Source organism: Pseudophryne corroboree, chromosome 7 (assembly GCF_028390025.1).
Source record: "Pseudophryne corroboree isolate aPseCor3 chromosome 7, aPseCor3.hap2, whole genome shotgun sequence".
Classification (NCBI taxonomy): domain Eukaryota; kingdom Metazoa; phylum Chordata; class Amphibia; order Anura; family Myobatrachidae; genus Pseudophryne; species Pseudophryne corroboree.
The window spans coordinates 51,277,862-51,299,322 of NC_086450.1; the positions used below are offsets into that span (position 1 = coordinate 51,277,862).

Below are 21,461 nucleotides of genomic sequence, written 5' to 3' on the forward strand. Positions count from 1 at the left end.
ACTCTGAATCACGGCCTATGTTACACTGAAGGAGCGATCTGGCAATAACTAAATTTAGGAAGGCCAAACTGCACTAATCTTGCCATATCCATTGTGTTACAGTAGTAGTACCATACAGTCATAGGTGGCTCTGGGGTCTATTCATGAAGCAGTCAAACGAGTGGAGAAGTGAACCAGTGGAGAAGTTGCCCATGGCATGTATAATTTTAAAGTATGCAAATTATAAATGTTACGTCAATGCTGATTGGTTGCCATGGACAACTTCTTCACTGGCTCACTTCTCCACACTGTTCACTGCTTCATGAATAGACCCCAAAGTCTGTACGGGATGCGGTCAGAATACTGACAGCGAGATCCTGACGGTGGGTATTGGGGAGATGTAGGGTTAGATACTGTAGGGAGGTGAGGGCTAGGCTGCGGGTTGGGGCGGTAAGGGTTAAGCTGCGATGGGACGAGTTAGAGTTAGGTTGTGGGAGGGGTGGGTCAGGGTTAGGATGTGGGATGAGTTAGGGTTAGGCTGCAGGAGGGGACAGTTAGGATTAAGCTGCGGGCAGGGGGGTTAGAGTTAAGCTGTGGGAGGGGACAGTTAGGGTTAGGCTGCGACGGGACGAGTTAGGTTGCAGGAGGGGACGGTCAGGCTGTGCCAGGGGTTTGTTAGGGTTAGGCTGCTACAGGGGGCGGTTAGGGCTTGGCTGCGAGCGAGGGGATGGTTAGGGCTAGGCTGCGGGGGTAACGGTTAGGGTTAGGCTGCGACAGGGGACGGTTAGGGCTTGGCTGCGGGCGAGGGGATGGTTAGGGCTAGGCTGCGGGGGTAACGGTTAGGGTTAGGCTGCGACAGGGGACGGGTAAGGCTTGGCTGCGGGGGAGGGGATGGTTAGGGCTAGGCTGCGGGGGTTAGGGTTAGGCTGCGACAGGGGATGGTTAGGGCTTGGCTGCGGGGGAGGGGATGGTTAGGGCTAGGCTGCGGGGGTAATAGTTAGGGTTAGGCTGCGACAGGGGACGGTTAGGGCTTGGCTGCGGGTGTAACGGTTAGGGTTAGGCTGCAACAGGGGACAGTTAGGGCTTGGCTGTGGGGGAGGGGGCGGTTAGGGCTAGGCTGTGGGTGTAACGGTTAGGGTTAGGCTGTGACAGGGGATGGTTAGGGTTAGGCTGCTACAGGGGGCGGTTAGGGTTAGGCTGCAACAGGGAACGGTTAGGACTTGGCTGCGGGGGAGGGGGTGGTTAGGGCTAGGCTGTGGGTGTAACAGTTAGTGTTTGGCTGCGACAGGGGATGTTTAGGGCTAGGCTGTGGGGGAGGGGATGGTTAGGGCTAGGCTGTGGGGGTTAGGGTTAGGCTGTGACAGGGGACGGTTAGGGTTAGGCTTCTACAGGGGGCGGTTAGGGTTAGGCTGCGACAGGGGACGTATAGGGCTAGGCTGTGGGGGAGGGGATAGTTAGGGTTAGGCTGTGACAGGGGACGGTTAGGGCTAGGCTGCGGGGGAGGGGGTGGTTAGGGCTAGGCTGCGGGGGTAATGGTTAGGGTTAGGCTACAACAGGGGACGGTTAGGGCTAGGCTGTGGGGGAGGGGATGGTTAGGGCTAGGCCGCGGGGGTAACGGTTTGTGTTAGGCTGTGACAGGGGACGGTTAGGGCTTGGCTGCGGGGGAGGGGATGGTTAGGGCTAGGCTGCGGGGGTAACGGTTAGGGTTAGGCTGTGACGGGACGGTTAGGGCTAGGCTGCGGGGGAGGGGATGGTTAGAGCTAGGCTGCGGGGGTAACGGTTAGGGTTAGGCTGTAACAGGGGACGGTTAGGGCTAGGCTGCGGGGGAGGGGATGGTTAGAGCTAGGCTGCGGGGGTAACGGTTATGGTTAGGCTGTGACAGGGGACGGTTAGGGCTAGGCTGCGGGGGAGGGGATGGTTAGAGCTAGGCTGCGGGTGTAACGGTTAGAGTTAGGCTGTGACAGGGGACGGTTAGGGCTTGGCTGCGGGGGAGGGGATGGTTAGGGCTAGGCTGCGGGGGTAACGGTTAGGGTTAGGCTGTGACGGGACGGTTAGGGCTAGGCTGCGGGGGAGGGAATGGTTAGAGCTAGGCTGCGGGGGTAACGGTTAGGGTTAGGCTGTGACAGGGGACGGTTAGGGCTTGGCTGCGGGGGAGGGGATGGTTAGGGCTAGGCTGCGGGGGTAACGGTTAGGGTTAGGCTGTGACAGGGGACGGTTAGGGCTTGGCTGCGGGGGAGGGGATGGTAAGGGCTAGGCTGCGGGGGTAACGGTTAGGATTAGGCTGTGACAGGGGATGGTTAGGGCTAGGCTGCGGGGGAGGGGATGGTTAGGGCTAGGCTGCGGGGGTAACGGTTATGGTTAGGCTGTGACAGGGGACGGTTAGGGCTAGGCTGCGGGGGAGGGGATGGTTGGAGCTAGGCTGCGGGTGTAACGGTTAGAGTTAGGCTGTGACAGGGGACGGTTAGGGCTTGGCTGCGGGGGAGGGGATGGTTAGGGCTAGGCTGCGGGGGTATCGGTTAGGGTTAGGCTGTGACGGGACGGTTAGGGCTAGGCTGCGGGGGAGGGGAGGGTTAGAGCTAGGCTGCGGGGGTAACGGTTAGGGTTAGGCTGTGACAGGGGACGGTTAGGGCTAGGCTGCGGGGGAGGGGATGGTTAGAGCTAGGCTGCGGGGGTAACGGTTAGGGTTAGGCTGTGACAGGGGACGGTTAGGGCTAGGCTGCGGGGGAGGGGATGGTTAGAGCTAGGCTGCGGGTGTAACGGTTAGAGTTAGGCTGTGACAGGGGACGGTTAGGGCTTGGCTGCGGGGGAGGGGATGGTTAGGGCTAGGCTGCGGGGGTAACGGTTAGGTGTGACAGGACGATACCGTACGGAAGCACTCGCAGCTTCCGCGTCCCGTTGACTGCGCACAGAATGGAAGGTCAAGCCGCACGAGGCCTGACCACATAGGGGATTCCCGCTTACCGTCAGTAACCGCCTGTTACTGACTCCACCCACTGCGCTGTGGGCGGGTTCTCGCTGCCACCACCAAACTCCTAACCTGCCGTGGCGTTTGGAACCACGGTTCTGCTCTGTATGTGCCGACGCACTGCTTTACCACACCTGTGTGGTGTCGACGAATCCCCACTAGCCACTTGCTAGGCCTCTACCGGTAGCTGGCGGAAGGCGGAGCTTGGAGACGTCAGGTGCTTCCCTGGACAGCCGGAGAACGGGGCTAGGTTTGGCCTAACCCTGTTGGTCACAAGATGAAGCAGTCTTCTTGAGGCAAAGATGTTTATTTGCTCAAATAACCTTTAAAAAGGCTCCTCCATATTGCTAGGGGCAACAGCATACAATCAAGATGTTTTCAGCAGAAGAAGATGTTACAATACCTCTGGAGGCTCACAGGCATCCTCTTTTTATCTCAGTTCTACACACAGTACCACAGGGGGGTAAGCCCTCCCTGTCTTCTCCAACCAATCAGGTTATCGCAGAAAATATAAAGAAATACAAGTTTACATTTCAAAAGTTAAGACTTAGATAAAGCACATTCCTGCTCCTCTTCATATATAACCAGACCAGTGGCTTTCCCAAACACAATCTGATTATCATCTTCCTGTCTCTCTCACAAATGTAAATGTAACTTGCATTTCAATTGCATTCACCCTCTCACACATAGACAACGTTCTTATACTGTGAATGAAACATAATCTGCATCACACATAATGCAGCCTAAGAAATGTTACGTTAAACTGTTGTTGAATGAAACCCACTAGTTTGCATTTGTAAAACAATCTGATCAACACATGTTCCTGTCTCTCTAACATCTCCATGCAAACCCAGTTCACACAATATTCAGAGAAGACAGCAACAAATCCTTTCACCTGCATGTGTCTATAAAGTTACACAGGGACACATCTCAATCTCAAAGAAATGGCTTGTCCATACACCCCTTTCCAGGTGCCAGGGTCATCAGCATCTCAATTCCTAGGTGAGAAGCTTCCAAGCCATTTGTCCTCAAACGTAAATGCATTTTAAAACCAACACAGCTTACACATTCCTTCTAAGTGCTGGCATTTGCTGCAATGTAAATGTGCAATCTTACAACTGTGCCTATTGCCTTAAATATAACATTGGTGAAAACACAGTACTAAATATATTTTTAAATACCCGGTGCCTAGCACCCACACTACATTTAAAGATGGTGCTTAGCACCAGTGCACAGTTTTAAAGTGGCGCCAAGCGCCCATTGTCCCTTAATATGGCGCCGGGCACGAGGATTAACACCTTCAGTGCCGCAGCCGCCATTACACGTGTGGCTGGTTGGTCTCTCCGGCCACATTAGGGTTAGGCTGTGACGGGACGGTTAGGGCTAGGCTGTGGGGGAGGGGATGGTTAAAGCTAGGCTGCGGGGGTAACGGTTAGGGTTAGGCTGTGACAGGGGACGGTTAGGGCTTGGCTGCGGGGGAGGGGATGGTTAGGGCTAGGCTGCAGGGGTAACGGTTAGGGTTAGGCTGTGACAGGGGACGGTTAGGGCTTGGCTGCGGGGGAGGGGATGGTAAGGGCTAGGCTGCGGGGGTAACGGTTAGGCTGTGACAGGGGACAGCTAGGGCTTGGCTGTGGGGGAGGGGATGGTTAGGGCTAGGCTGCGGGGGTAACGGTTAGGGTTAGGCTGTGACAGGGGACGGTTAGGGCTAGGCTGCGGGGGAGGGGCTGGTTAGGGCTAGGCTGCGGAGGTAACGGTTAGGGTTAGGTTGTGACAGGGGACGGTTAGGGTAAGGCTGCTGTAGGGACTGTCATACCCACCCGTACTGATGGTGGACAGGAACAGGTTAATAAAGTGTTCTACTATTTTTGTACGATGACTTGATGAGCAGCTGATACTGCTGGATTGATATATATTGATGACATTCAAACTTACTTTCTAATGCGATCGCTCTCTTGCTTTATTGTATCATTAAATATCATTATCTTGTCTATTGAACATCTATAGAAAGAGAGCACGTAATGTGCTCTACTCATGAATAGGATGTATTGTTCCTTTAATCTGCATAGCAACTGTGTGTTTTCTTATTGTGATCAAAGCAGCTTTGTTCTTTATTTGCCTCAATTTCTCTGTCTATCCCATTCTGCCTCCATTGTCTCCTGTGCATTATCTGTACCTCCTGGCAGGCTGTGCCTTGTCCCACCTGGGCGCTGCCCGCTGTGATTAGCTCAGCAATCAGACCCGTTTACTTTCCTCTAAAATGTGGTAACTTTTTGGAGGAAAACAGTTTGTTCTCCCATTTGTATAAATGTCGCTTCCAGTCGGATGATTAATGCCTCAGCATGCGCTGCTCAGCTCCCCAGCCCCACTGCTAATTCACAATGTGCTGATGTGCGCTTTCTAGTGGGGCGTGGGTCCCATGGCCCTGCGGCTATAAGGAAGAAGTATCCGCATGACCTGCCTCTTACACAGCAATCGCCCTCTCCAAGTTTTCAGAGGCATGGCTGATTAAATTATTTGTTAATTGAAATTTACTTAGAACAAGGTATGCTTAATTAAACCATCATTGCACTCATTACACATATATCGTGTGTTATGAAAATATTTTGTTTTCAAAATCTCAAACTCTTATGGTGTGTACACACGGTGAGAATTTTTCTTATAATTTTGACTATATAGTCAAAATCGGAAGAAAAGTTAGTGCAGATCGCAAGGTGAAAGTCACCTTCCGATCCCGATTCTATGCCGATGTGCGGTCCCGTGCGGTCGGCATCGCAAGACTAGATAAACTGTGCAGGCAAGACAATTTTGACTATCTCTATAGAAGTGTTACACAAGTGCAAAACACGTGCATAAATATCTACAAATAAGCCCCAGCCAAGAGGCCGGGGGGGGGGGGGGGGGGTATAAAAAAAAATATCCTTGCCCTAGCCAAAAGGCCAGGGCAAAGGACAGAGGCGCAACAGAAGTAGAGGGTAAATGAGTAGTGCAAAGTGCCATACTTGTGCAAAGGTGGGCAGACATCACCAGTGCAGGTTCAGGCACCCCTGGCTTTTCCAGCACCAGGGGCACATATCACCTCGAGCTTCTAGTTGCTCCCGACCTCTCAGCCAGACCAAACTTCATACCTACTCTGTGCCAGGGTCAACCCCCAGTACGAGAGTAGATACTAGACCGGGCCGTTCTCCACTCCACGTAAGGGCTTCCCCAAACCCCCACGAAGGTAGCGGATACTAAGCCCAGTTTTTCTCCACTCTCGACCAGAGGCCTTGCCACACCCCGGCATGGTACTCCACAAGGTGTTTCTCCATTCCACATCTAGGAACCTCTCACGCTCCTAGTGTAAGAACAAGTACTCCACCAAGTGTTTCCCTCGAGCAGGTACTACACTTGATCTTAGCATAGCTGACCCGAAAAGATGGCGTGGTCTATAGAAAAGGGTGTGTGGTTTCACAGGAATGCCGCAATCGCAAGCCATGCCTCCCATTTTCGTCACAGTGGGGCATACTTGCCTACTCTCCCGGAATGGCCGGGAGGCTCCCGAAAATCGGGTGACCCTTCCGGCCCCCCGGAAGAGCAGGCAAGTCTCCCGGAATCAGGGGTCCCCCTGCCCGTCCGCCCAGTGTGTAAAGTGGGCGGTCCGGGCAGTTGATGACGCGATTCTTGCTGAATCGCGTCATCATAGCCACGCCTCCTGCAATGTAATGCCGGGGATCGCGGCATTACAGAGCGGGGGCGTGGCTTAAAGGATGTGCCACGGTAACTCCACCCCGTCCCGCCCCTGCTCCACCCCCGTCCCACCTCCGGTCCACCTCCTCCCCACGTCACAGCCGTCCCCTGCCCCCCTGCTGATCCGACCTGGCTGCTCTCTCCCGCAGAGAGCACCAAGAATGTCGGCAAGTATGCAGTGGGGTCTTGGCCAATGCTTTGTGAGCTGCTGGCATACCCTCAGTCCCTCTGTCTCCCATGAATAGAACATACTGTGCTTACCTGCTTTTGAAAAAGCATTTCAGGGTAGATTGTGAAAGTAACACCTATCAGTGCGGATGTGCACTGCTACATCTGAGAGACGTGTCATGAAAATGACTTACATCCAAATGTAAATGAGCCCCAAGGTTACTAAGATCTACTTTTTGAAGAAAAGACACTGATATTTTGCAGGATTTGTTTGTGTATTGTGTTTTACAAGAGGTTCCATATACTGGAAGTGGCCACAAGAAACCTTTAAAAAGCATGTAGCCATAGGGATCATTGTGCCTTATAACCAATACAGGAAAATGGCACGGATGATACCATTTAAATGTATGTATCTATGATTTCTTTTTTTCAGGGAGATTAAGGGACTATTCAGGGAGTGAGGGAGATTGCTGCTATTTCAGGGAGTCTCCTGCAGAATGAGGGAGGGTAGGCAACTATGGAATAGACGCTGTGCACCTATTCGCCTTGCACTGCAGTAAGCAGAACAGTCAGCGAGTGACAGGATCCTCCCAATTGCACAGCTCTCCCCCCCCCCCCTCCATCCCCACAGCGGCACAGTGTGAAGTTATAGTCTAGCTCTGTAAATAGCGTGAAACGTGTATCCGTTTTATAGTACAATTCCTGACAGCCTGCAGAACTTCTCTTTGAGACATTGCCAGGAATGGCTGGGCCTGAGGTGGCCCGTCCTGCATCTATTCCGTGATCTATACAGTGATCACTGGCTGCTTTGTAACAGTGATCACTGGCTCTCCCAACTGCCTCTCCCCTCCCCACCCCTATGTCCGCGGGCGTGACAGTGTCCAATTAGCGGGACTGTCCCGCTATATTCGGGACAGCTGTGAGGTATGGCGCTGTTAGGTGATTATGAAAAGTGGGGGAGTGCTGTACGAGGTAGACATTATCCCACCACCCCGTTGTCCCCCGTTACGATCAGTTCTGAATAACCCCCCCTATATGAAGAAGGCACCAGAGCACCTTATTACCGATTAGCAGGAGTGCCGAACTGAAGACTCATATATATTTTGGTTAAATGTTTATGGAAAGAAAGCCGATATAATATATCCAGATATGTGTTATTCTTGAAAATGTTTAAACAAACATAGTTTTATTCCATACAGTAAAAACACCTTTTTCAAAGTGTATAGTCTGCTAAATGTACCAAATAGATGTGGCTGCAGATCTCTGGATATACAGGGGGTCATTCTGACCTGATCGCTAGTAGAGATGAGCGGGTTCGGTTTCTCTGAATCCGAACCCGCCAGAACTTCATGTTTTTTTTCACGGGTCCGAGCGACTCGGATCTTCCCGCCTTGCTCGGTTAACCCGAGCGCGCCCGAACGTCATCATGACGCTGTCGGATTCTCGCGAAGCTCGGATTCTATCGCGAGACTCGGATTCTATATAAGGAGCCGCGCGTCGCCGCCATTTTCACACGTGCATTGAGATTGATAGGGAGAGGACGTGGCTGGCGTCCTCTCCGTTTAGAATTAGAATAGATTAGAGAGACACTTGATTTACTAATTTTGGGGAGCATTAGGAGTACTCAGTAGTGTACAGTGCAGAGTTTTGCTGATAGTGACCAGTGACCACCACTTTTATTTATAATCCGTTCTCTGCCTGAAAAAAGCGATACACAGCACACAGTGACTCAGTCACATACCATATCTGTGTGCACTGCTCAGGCTCAGGCCAGTGTGCTGCATCATCTATTATCTATCTATATATAATATTATATATATCTGTCTGACTGCTCAGCTCACACAGCTTATAATTGTGGGGGAGACTGGGGAGCACTACTGCAGTGCCAGTTATAGGTTATAGCAGGAGCCAGGAGTACATAATATATTATATAGTGAGTGACCACCAGACACACAGTGCAGTTTATTTAATATATCCGTTCTCTGCCTGAAAAAAGCGATACACACAGTGACTCAGTCAGTCACATACCATATCTGTGTGCACTGCTCAGGCTCAGGCCAGTGTGCTGCATCATCTATATATATTATATATCTGTCTGACTGCTCAGCTCACACAGCTTATAATTGTGGGGGTGACTGGGGAGCACTACTGCAGTGCCAGTTATAGGTTATAGCAGGAGCCAGGAGTACATAATATTATATTAAAATTAAACAGTGCACACTTTTGCTGCAGGAGTGCCACTGCCAGTGTGACTAGTGACCAGTGACCTGACCACCAGTATATAATATTAGTAGTATACTATCTCTTTATCAACCAGTCTATATTAGCAGCAGACACAGTACAGTGCGGTAGTTCACGGCTGTGGCTACCTCTGTGTCGGCACTCGGCAGCCCGTCCATAATTGTATATACCACCTATCCGTGGTTTTTTTTTCTTTCTTTATACATACATACTAGTTACGAGTATACTATCTCTTTATCAACCAGTCTATATATTAGCAGCAGACACAGTACAGTGCGGTAGTTCACGGCTGTGGCTACCTCTGTGTCGGCACTCGGCAGCCCGTCCATAATTGTATATACCACCTAACCGTGGTTTTTTTTTCTTTCTTAATACATACATACTAGTTACGAGTATACTATCTCTTTATCAACCAGTCTATATATTAGCAGCAGACACAGTACAGTGCGGTAGTTCACGGCTGTGGCTACCTCTGTGTCGGCACTCGGCAGCCCGTCCATAATTGTATATACCACCTAACCGTGGTTTTTTTTTTCTTTCTTTATACATACATACTAGTTACGAGTATACTATCTCTTTATCAACCAGTCTATATTAGCAGCAGACACAGTACAGTGCGGTAGTTCACGGCTGTGGCTACCTCTGTGTCGGCACTCGGCAGCCCGTCCATAATTGTATATACCACCTAACCGTGGTTTTTTTTTCTTTCTTTATACATACATACTAGTTACGAGTATACTATCTCTTTATCAACCAGTCTATATATTAGCAGCAGACACAGTACAGTGCGGTAGTTCACGGCTGTGGCTACCTCTGTGTCGGCACTCGGCAGCCCGTCCATAATTGTATATACCACCTAACCGTGGTTTTTTTTTCTTTCTTTATACATACATACTAGTTACGAGTATACTATCTCTTTATCAACCAGTCTATATATTAGCAGCAGACACAGTACAGTGCGGTAGTTCACGGCTGTGGCTACCTCTGTGTCGGCACTCGGCAGCCCGTCCATAATTGTATATACCACCTAACCGTGGTTTTTTTTTCTTTCTTTATACATACATACTAGTTACGAGTATACTATCTCTTTATCAACCAGTCTATATATTAGCAGCAGACACAGTACAGTGCGGTAGTTCACGGCTGTGGCTACCTCTGTGTCGGCACTCGGCAGCCCGTCCATAATTGTATATACCACCTAACCGTGGTTTTTTTTTCTTTCTTTATACATACATACTAGTTACGAGTATACTATCTCTTTATCAACCAGTCTATATATTAGCAGCAGACACAGTACAGTGCGGTAGTTCACGGCTGTGGCTACCTCTGTGTTGGCACTCGGCAGCCCGTCCATAATTGTATATACCACCTAACCGTGGTTTTTTTTTCTTTCTTTATACATACATACTAGTTACGAGTATACTATCTCTTTATCAACCAGTCTATATATTAGCAGCAGACACAGTACAGTGCGGTAGTTCACGGCTGTGGCTACCTCTGTGTCGGCACTCGGCAGCCCGTCCATAATTGTATATACCACCTAACCGTGGTTTTTTTTTCTTTCTTTATACATACATACTAGTTACGAGTATACTATCTCTTTATCAACCAGTCTATATATTAGCAGCAGACACAGTACAGTGCGGTAGTTCACGGCTGTGGCTACCTCTGTGTCGGCACTCGGCAGCCCGTCCATAATTGTATATACCACCTAACCGTGGTTTTTTTTTCTTTCTTTATACATACATACTAGTTACGAGTATACTATCTCTTTATCAACCAGTCTATATATTAGCAGCAGACACAGTACAGTGCGGTAGTTCACGGCTGTGGCTACCTCTGTGTCGGCACTCGGCAGCCCGTCCATAATTGTATATACCACCTAACCGTGGTTTTTTTTTCTTTCTTTATACATACATACTAGTTACGAGTATACTATCTCTTTATCAACCAGTCTATATATTAGCAGCAGACACAGTACAGTGCGGTAGTTCACGGCTGTGGCTACCTCTGTGTCGGCACTCGGCAGCCCGTCCATAATTGTATATACCACCTAACCGTGTTTTTTTTTTCTTTCTTTATACATACATACTAGTTACGAGTATACTATCTCTTTATCAACCAGTCTATATATTAGCAGCAGACACAGTACAGTGCGGTAGTTCACGGCTGTGGCTACCTCTGTGTCGGCACTCGGCAGCCCGTCCATAATTGTATACTAGTATCCAATCCATCCATCTCCATTGTTTACCTGAGGTGCCTTTTAGTTGTGCCTATTAAAATATGGAGAACAAAAATGTTGAGGTTCCAAAATTAGGGAAAGATCAAGATCCACTTCCACCTCGTGCTGAAGCTGCTGCCACTAGTCATGGCCGAGACGATGAAATGCCAGCAACGTCGTCTGCCAAGGCCGATGCCCAATGGCATAGTACAGAGCATGTCAAAACCAAAACACCAAATATCAGTAAAAAAAGGACTCCAAAACCTAAAATAAAATTGTCGGAGGAGAAGCGTAAACTTGCCAATATGCCATTTACCACACGGAGTGGCAAGGAACGGCTGAGGCCCTGGCCTATGTTCATGGCTAGTGGTTCAGCTTCACATGAGGATGGAAGCACTCAGCCTCTCGCTAGAAAACTGAAAAGACTCAAGCTGGCAAAAGCACCGCAAAGAACTGTGCGTTCTTTGAAATCCCAAATCCACAAGGAGAGTCCAATTGTGTCGGTTGCGATGCCTGACCTTCCCAACACTGGACGTGAAGAGCATGCGCCTTCCATTATTTGCACGCCCCCTGCAAGTGCTGGAAGGAGCACCCGCAGTCCAGTTCCTGATAGTCAGATTGAAGATGTCAGTGTTGAAGTACACCAGGATGAGGAGGATATGGGTGTTGCTGGCGCTGGGGAGGAAATTGACCAGGAGGATTCTGATGGTGAGGTGGTTTGTTTAAGTCAGGCACCCGGGGAGACACCTGTTGTCCGTGGGAGGAATATGGCCGTTGACATGCCAGGTGAAAATACCAAAAAAATCAGCTCTTCGGTGTGGAGGTATTTCACCAGAAATGCGGACAACAGGTGTCAAGCCGTGTGTTCCCTTTGTCAAGCTGTAATAAGTAGGGGTAAGGACGTTAACCACCTCGGAACATCCTCCCTTATACGTCACCTGCAGCGCATTCATAATAAGTCAGTGACAAGTTCAAAAACTTTGGGTGACAGCGGAAGCAGTCCACTGACCAGTAAATCCCTTCCTCTTGTAACCAAGCTCACGCAAACCACCCCACCAACTCCCTCAGTGTCAATTTCCTCCTTCCCCAGGAATGCCAATAGTCCTGCAGGCCATGTCACTGGCAAGTCTGACGAGTCCTCTCCTGCCTGGGATTCCTCCGATGCATCCTTGCGTGTAACGCCTACTGCTGCTGGCGCTGCTGTTGTTGCCGCTGGGAGTCGATGGTCATCCCAGAGGGGAAGTCGTAAGCCCACTTGTACTACTTCCAGTAAGCAATTGACTGTTCAACAGTCCTTTGCGAGGAAGATGAAATATCACAGCAGTCATCCTACTGCAAAGCGGATAACTGAGTCCTTGACAACTATGTTGGTGTTAGACGTGCGTCCGGTATCCGCCGTTAGTTCACAGGGAACTAGACAATTTATTGAGGCAGTGTGCCCCCGTTACCAAATACCATCTAGGTTCCACTTCTCTAGGCAGGCGATACCGAGAATGTACACGGACGTCAGAAAAAGACTCACCAGTCTCCTAAAAAATGCAGTTGTACCCAATGTCCACTTAACCACGGACATGTGGACAAGTGGAGCAGGGCAGGGTCAGGACTATATGACTGTGACAGCCCACTGGGTAGATGTATGGACTCCCGCCGCAAGAACAGCAGCGGCGGCACCAGTAGCAGCATCTCGCAAACGCCAACTCTTTCCTAGGCAGGCTACGCTTTGTATCACCGCTTTCCAGAATACGCACACAGCTGAAAACCTCTTACGGCAACTGAGGAAGATCATCGCGGAATGGCTTACCCCAATTGGACTCTCCTGTGGATTTGTGGCATCGGACAACGCCAGCAATATTGTGTGTGCATTAAATATGGGCAAATTCCAGCACGTCCCATGTTTTGCACATACCTTGAATTTGGTGGTGCAGAATTTTTTAAAAAACGACAGGGGCGTGCAAGAGATGCTGTCGGTGGCCAGAAGAATTGCGGGACACTTTCGGCGTACAGGCACCACGTACAGAAAACTGGAGCACCACCAAAAACTACTGAACCTGCCCTGCCATCATCTGAAGCAAGAAGTGGTAACGAGGTGGAATTCAACCCTCTATATGCTTCAGAGGTTGGAGGAGCAGCAAAAGGCCATTCAAGCCTATACAATTGAGCACGATATAGTAGGTGGAATGCACCTGTCTCAAGTGCAGTGGAGAATGATTTCAACGTTGTGCAAGGTTCTGATGCCCTTTGAACTTGCCACACGTGAAGTCAGTTCAGACACTGCCAGCCTGAGTCAGGTCATTCCCCTCATCAGGCTTTTGCAGAAGAAGCTGGAGGCATTGAAGAAGGAGCTAAAAGGGAGCGATTCCGCTAGGCATGTGGGACTTGTGGATGCAGCCCTTAATTCGCTTAACAAGGATTCACGGGTGGTCAATCTGTTGAAATCAGAGCACTACATTTTGGCCACCGTGCTCGATCCTAGATTTAAAGCCTACCTTGGATCTCTCTTTCCGGCAGACACAGGTCTGCTGGGGTTGAAAGACCTGCTGGTGACAAAATTGTCAAGTCAAGCGGAACGCGACCTGTCAACATCTCCTCCTTCACATTCTCCCGCAACTGGGGGTGCGAGGAAAAGGCTCAGAATTCCGAGCCCACCCGCTGGCGGTGATGCAGGGCAGTCTGGAGCGACTGCTGATGCTGACATCTGGTCCGGACTGAAGGACCTGACAACGATTACGGACATGTCGTCTACTGTCACTGCATATGATTCTCTCAACATTGATAGAATGGTGGAGGATTATATGAGTGACCGCATCCAAGTAGGCACGTCACACAGTCCGTACTTATACTGGCAGGAAAAAGAGGCAATTTGGAGGCCCTTGCACAAACTGGCTTTATTCTACCTAAGTTGCCCTCCCACAAGTGTGTACTCCGAAAGAGTGTTTAGTGCCGCCGCTCACCTTGTCAGCAATCGGCGTACGAGGTTACATCCAGAAAATGTGGAGAAGATGATGTTCATTAAAATGAATTATAATCAATTCCTCCGCGGAGACATTGACCAGCAGCAATTGCCTCCACAAAGTACACAGGGAGCTGAGATGGTGGATTCCAGTGGGGACGAATTGATAATCTGTGAGGAGGGGGATGTACACGGTGATATATCGGAGGGTGAAGATGAGGTGGACATCTTGCCTCTGTAGAGCCAGTTTGTGCAAGGAGAGATTAATTGCTTCTTTTTTGGGGGGGGTCCAAACCAACCCGTCATATCAGTCACAGTCGTGTGGCAGACCCTGTCACTGAAATGATGGGTTGGTTAAAGTGTGCATGTCCTGTTTTGTTTATACAACATAAGGGTGGGTGGGAGGGCCCAAGGACAATTCCATCTTGCACCTCTTTTTTCTTTTCTTTTTCTTTGCATCATGTGCTGATTGGGGAGGGTTTTTTTGGAAGGGACATCCTGGGTGACACTGCAGTGCCACTCCTAGATGGGCCCGGTGTTTGTGTCGGCCACTAGGGTCGCTAATCTTACTCACACAGTCAGCTACCTCATTGCGCCTCTTTTTTTCTTTGCGTCATGTGCTGTTTGGGGAGGGTTTTTTGGAAGGGACATCCTGCGTGACACTGCAGTGCCACTCCTAGATGGGCCCGGTGTTTGTGTCGGCCACTAGGGTCGCTAATCTTACTCACACAGCTACCTCATTGCGCCTCTTTTTTTCTTTGCGTCATGTGCTGTTTGGGGAGGGTTTTTTGGAAGGGACATCCTGCGTGACACTGCAGTGCCACTCCTAGATGGGCCCGGTGTTTGTGTCGGCCACTAGGGTCGCTAATCTTACTCACACAGCTACCTCATTGCGCCTCTTTTTTTCTTTGCGTCATGTGCTGTTTGGGGAGGGTTTTTTGGAAGGGACATCCTGCGTGACACTGCAGTGCCACTCCTAGATGGGCCCGGTGTTTGTGTCGGCCACTAGGGTCGCTAATCTTACTCACACAGCTACCTCATTGCGCCTCTTTTTTTCTTTGCGTCATGTGCTGTTTGGGGAGGGTTTTTTGGAAGGGACATCCTGCGTGACACTGCAGTGCCACTCCTAGATGGGCCCGGTGTTTGTGTCGGCCACTAGGGTCGCTAATCTTACTCACACAGCTACCTCATTGCGCCTCTTTTTTTCTTTGCGTCATGTGCTGTTTGGGGAGGGTTTTTTGGAAGGGACATCCTGCGTGACACTGCAGTGCCACTCCTAGATGGGCCCGGTGTTTGTGTCGGCCACTAGGGTCGCTAATCTTACTCACACAGCTACCTCATTGCGCCTCTTTTTTTCTTTGCGTCATGTGCTGTTTGGGGAGGGTTTTTTGGAAGGGACATCCTGCGTGACACTGCAGTGCCACTCCTAGATGGGCCCGGTGTTTGTGTCGGCCACTAGGGTCGCTAATCTTACTCACACAGCTACCTCATTGCGCCTCTTTTTTTCTTTGCGTCATGTGCTGTTTGGGGAGGGTTTTTTGGAAGGGACATCCTGCGTGACACTGCAGTGCCACTCCTAGATGGGCCCGGTGTTTGTGTCGGCCACTAGGGTCGCTAATCTTACTCACACAGCTACCTCATTGCGCCTCTTTTTTTCTTTGCGTCATGTGCTGTTTGGGGAGGGTTTTTTGGAAGGGACATCCTGCGTGACACTGCAGTGCCACTCCTAGATGGGCCCGGTGTTTGTGTCGGCCACTAGGGTCGCTTATCTTACTCACACAGCGACCTCGGTGCAAATTTTAGGACTAAAAATAATATTGTGAGGTGTGAGGTATTCAGAATAGACTGAAAATGAGTGTAAATTATGGTTTTTGAGGTTAATAATACTTTGGGATCAAAATGACCCCCAAATTCTATGATTTAAGCTGTTTTTTAGTGTTTTTTGAAAAAAACACCCGAATCCAAAACACACCCGAATCCGACAAAAAAAATTCGGTGAGGTTTTGCCAAAACGCGTTCGAACCCAAAACACGGCCGCGGAACCGAACCCAAAACCCAAAACCCGAAAAATTTCAGGCGCTCATCTCTAATCGCTAGTAGGCTACTTTTAGCACTGCTGCGACCAGGTAGTCGTCTCCTACAGGGGAGGGGGGGAATAGCTGTGCAGGGCTGCGATCCGCTGTGTAGAGACTGCACAAGCAAACAGTTTGTGCGGTCTCTGCACAGCTCAAGACTTACCCGCTGCGATGATCCTTCCTGGAGCTGACGTCAGGATCCCTCCCTGCATTCGGCCAGACACACCTGCGTTTTCTTTGGCACTCCCAGAAAACGGTCAGTTGCCACCCCCGGCCGGCCTCTTCCTATCAATCTTCTTGCGTTCGCCGCTGCAAATGCTTTCTTTGTTATTCTTGTTGCTGCCCGCCGACGGCCATCGCCAGGCAGCGACGTGCCTGCGCTTTGCCGCCCGCGCCATTGCGCAGTTCTGACCCGTTCGCACGGCTGCGAAAAACTGCAGCGTGCGAACGGGTCGGAATGACCCCCACAGTACAGTACGCTCTGTTTTCCCACTGTCCAGGACTGCGGAACATTGCGGCCACTTATAAATGACTGATATTATTATTATTATTATTATTAATAGTACTCTCCAATAGCAGAAGCAAATTGTTCGTTTTTAAAAAGCTTCTGCCTGACACATTTGCCTGTCTCATCATAGGATCATTCTCAAGTCACAAACTGCTGACCTCACTTTTACTCAACCACAAGAATAGGCCTCTACGTTATTTGTCATAATTGCACTCTTACTCCCCTAACACAATGTACTTTAAACATCATTCACAATTATAACAGTCCAAATCACTCCTGAGCTTAGAACCGGTTTATTTTATATCGAGATAGGTGATTGCATAATGAAATATTACAAAAATAAAAAACCTATAGAGAACGCCCTGAATAGCCTTCCTCGCAGGAAATGAGAAACCCATATTTAATTTTCGCTGTATAAAATTTTATAATCACTACTTTGCAAATTGTATTAACTGTAATTTGTCTGCGGGAAATACAAGTGAAGACATCCAGGTATCGAGGATCTGGCATTACAGTGAGAAGCATAAAATATCGTAGACACAGACCTAAATCTAACCAAGGAGAAACACTTGCTAAATATTTCATCCAAATGCTCAGCGAGGATTGTAAAGCGGAGAATATAAACAATCTTCTTAACGCACACACACATGTTTAATTCAGCCCTCCATTCAGTCTTAAGAATGCAGAAGAGCGGCTTGATTAAAATGTCAGTAGGAGAACACGGTTACATGCAGAGTTTATCAGACTGGTTCTAAGCCCTGATGAAATATTCAAGATATATCCATAAGTGGAATTTAATGCAGGCGCCTCTTAGAGACAATTATAAAAACGAGCCTGTGTACATTGAATCGGCTTGATGTTCTTTTGAAGTACTTTTTTTCCCTTGGATCATAGAAACAGGAGGATGGGGACAACTGCGGAATTGTCTAAGGGAGGACTTGTCACTGCATACTTCAGTCAAATCTCTGAAATGTCACCTGGAATGTCAGGATTCTGCCAGTCTGTCTATCATGCTAATAGGCTGTGTTGTATGCTAGTTGACGTCCTTTGGATTACTTCCTTTCACCAGCAAAGTAGTGTAATGAATTATTAGGAATGGAACTAGTATATTATTTGCTATTAGTAATGGGGAAGGGTTGGGGAAGACTAAAGGGCCCCATACACTACAACGATATGTCTGAGGCTGAAGTCAGGTGTAATTCCCCTTGATCTCCCCCGGGACCTTCCTGGGAGTGATTCCATACGATTTGGCACTTTTGTGCTATTTTTGCATAAGATATATTGCATGCGATTGATGAAGCTGCTATACATCGCATGCAATATATCAGGGCTGGCCAAACCGGTCCTCGAGATCTACCAACAGTTCACATTTTCCAGACCACCTAGCTGGTGCACAGCTGTAGTCATTACTAATTAAGATGTGCTGCATTCATTCCTAACTGACAATTCTACAGATCTCCAGGAGGCCTGGAAAACATGAACTGTTGGTAGATCTCGAGGACCGGTTTGGTCAGCCCTGCAATATATCGTACGGCATACAATTGTACCATGAGATATATCTGATGAGCTGGATAAAGGGCTACGGGGGCTGGGAGTGTCCTGAGAATGCCAGTCACACTTCCCTGTTGGTGCCCATACACTTATGAGATTATCGGTACTAGCCTTCGATTTCGACCACATCTGTGAGAGAAATCGAAGGATTGTATGCACATTTTAGTACCTTTCGACGCGATGCGCGGGCACGCCGGTTGAATATCGCGTCTCAGGATATTATGTGCTGCACATAATATTTATCGAATCGCAGTGCGATCGCATGTGTTTCTAGAAACACATGCTATATATCGCACTGCGATGTGCGATGGGCACCCGCCAGGAGCGGCCAGAGGTCGCTCCCACTTGTCGGTGACGTGCCCATCACGTGCTTGCCATGCGATCTATCGCATGATCGCAGGATAATCTTTTTGGCAGTTCAGGTGCGATTTCATCGCACCTGAACTGCCGGTGCGATGTCGCGTCGTGGGGCATCGCACAAGTGTATGGGCACCATGTGATACATCGCATGCGATATATCACATGCACAAAAAACACACTTTTTTCAACCGGTTCCATCCGATTCCAATATATCATTAGTGCAGCACCAACGACCTAGGGAATCCTATCAGACAGCCACGGGGACGCGCATCAGATTGGATACGATCTAAAACACATACGATTGTACACAATTTCATACACTATATCAGACGGATATATCGGAATTGTATGAAATCGTGTAAAATCGTACTAGTGTATGGAGCCCTTAAAGCTGTCCATATTGAATAATCTGGGATGAGCAATGACCCCACATACACCCCTGATCTTTCAACTCTTACCCCACATCAGGGGTACCCAGAGGGGGTGGGTATACAGTACCAAGGTTCGGTCTCTTTTAAGTTACTGGCAGTCCAGTGGAAACATTACCATACCCCTCAAGATGCTGCAACTACACTCCTTCAAGCACCCCGCGCTACACCCACCCCCTATGCTGAGACCTGCCCACCATACTCAGGACACCTTCAGAGGTCTTGTGGAGTCCATGCCTCGATGTGTCAGCGCTGTTTTGGCAGCAGTAGGAGGACTTACACAATATTATGCAGGTGTTTTACATAGTAACATAGTATCTAAGGTTGAAAAAAGACAATTGTCCATTGAGTTCAACCTATTTGTGGTCTCCTATGCACGATTATTTGGTCTAAAATTTTGACTGATGCTGATGTCTGCCGTTACGTTTTATCCCTCTTTTTTATAATGCTATAGTGCGTGACTATGCACCATAACCCTGGATATCCTTATCCATTAGGAATTTATCTAACCCATTCTTAAAGGTGTTGACTGAGTCCGCCATTACAACTCCCTCAGACAGGGAATTCCAAACACGTATTGTCCTTACCGTGAAAAAGCCTTTACGCCGTATTGTGCGGAATCTCCTCTCCTCTAACCTGAGCGAGTGTCCACGAGTTCTCTGTGTTGATCTAACCAAAAACAGGTCCTGCGCAAGATCTGGGTATTGTCCCCTTATATATTTGTAGATGTTGATCATGTCCCCTGTTAGTCTCCTCTTTTCCAGTGTAAACATGCCTATTTTTAATGTTATAACTGATGGGTGTACCCACACCACACATCCTGCACACAAAACATGTACCTCTCCACTGACGCCACTGAAATCACCAGGAATTATGCTGTGGCCATATTCCTGATGATCTGCCAAAGCGCTGTAGAGACATCACCAGGAAAATGGCATCTGCTCCAGGTCTGCGCGTGCGTTTATGAGGAGAGGGGGGACATGTAGACAGGCCCACTACTATCTTAAACCGCAACTGAGTACCGCTGTCATGTCATAATGATCATTTGATAAGCGAGGCTGCGATATTTGGTTATTGAATTTGTCATCATCAAATCTTTATCTAATTCACAGAAAATAACTTGATTGTTGTCACAATATCTGAACGTGAAGTATCACCAGTTTACGCTTTGTGGAGATCCATTAATTAGATTGGGAGCAGTCACGCTGCTCATTGCTGTCACTTACTGTATGTGTTGTGGTTTTGGTGACGTAATGCCAAATCAGAGCTGGGACAGCAGCCAGTTACAGAATTCACTGTTGCTGCATTCACCTTAAAGGATAAAAACAAATAAAGTGGAATAATAAACGTGAAGATACAGCAACATGCATAAACCGCTATGATGCATTTGTGTGAATTGCCTGTAGTATGTAGTCTATTTGAGGACGTTTTGGGAAACCTGCTGAAAAAGTAGAGGGTGGTGCATTATATACAGCAGCATCCAATCATATATCTGCTTTCATTTTCTAAACTGCACTACATAAATGTAAGTTAGAATCTGATTGGTCCGTATGGGCATCAGCCAATTAGGCAAACTGTTGCATCCCATTTAAACCCATGCTTGTTTCTGCAGTTAGTTTATTCACCTAGACCCGGCATCAGCTATGTCGGCGCAGGGAATTCATTGTGTTGACAACCGACACATGCACGTCTATGTTCAGACTCCAATTTGGAACATCAATCATTTATAGATGCCAAACAATATTTAGTTTCTCCTAATAGTGGAGGGTCTGGCATCAGCGTCCTCACACATTTGCATACCTCCCAACTGTCCCGATTTGCGCGGGACAGACCCGTTTTTTGGGGACTGTCCCGATGTCCCACCCGCAGGTCACAGTGTGCGTGTGTGGGGGGGATGGTGGGGGGCAGTTGGAAGGCTCTGTCTCTCCCTGCCCTGCTTAGCAGAGCAAAGGGTGAATAGACGCTGTGCGCTTATATCTATTCACAGGTGACGGAGGGAGAGGGGGCATGCCAGCAGCTCAGAGAGCGCTGGGCATACCCCCTCAGTGACAAAAATGGGGGGGGGTGGTTTACTCGCGATCGCGCCACTCCCGCAAAGCCACACCCCTTTTCATCAAGTCACGCCCCCTTTTGGAGATCGGGCGCTGCTTCGCCGCACAGAAGTCCCTCTTTCCCTGCAGCCACTGTTGGCATGTATACATTTGCTACATAAGGATGGGGAGTTTATTGCACAAAATATACATTTGGTGGGAAGTTATTCACTTTGTACTGTGTTTGAATTTTAATGGT

At 48.8% G+C, this 21,461-nt stretch overlaps 1 protein-coding gene across 3 annotated transcripts in view; it reads left to right on the forward strand.

Annotated features, from left to right (window-relative positions):
- SPAG16 (sperm associated antigen 16) overlaps positions 1 to 21,461 on the forward strand; it is a 1,801,610-nt gene that overhangs the window by 1,582,699 nt on the left and 197,450 nt on the right. The gene's annotated exons all lie outside the window — the stretch shown is intronic.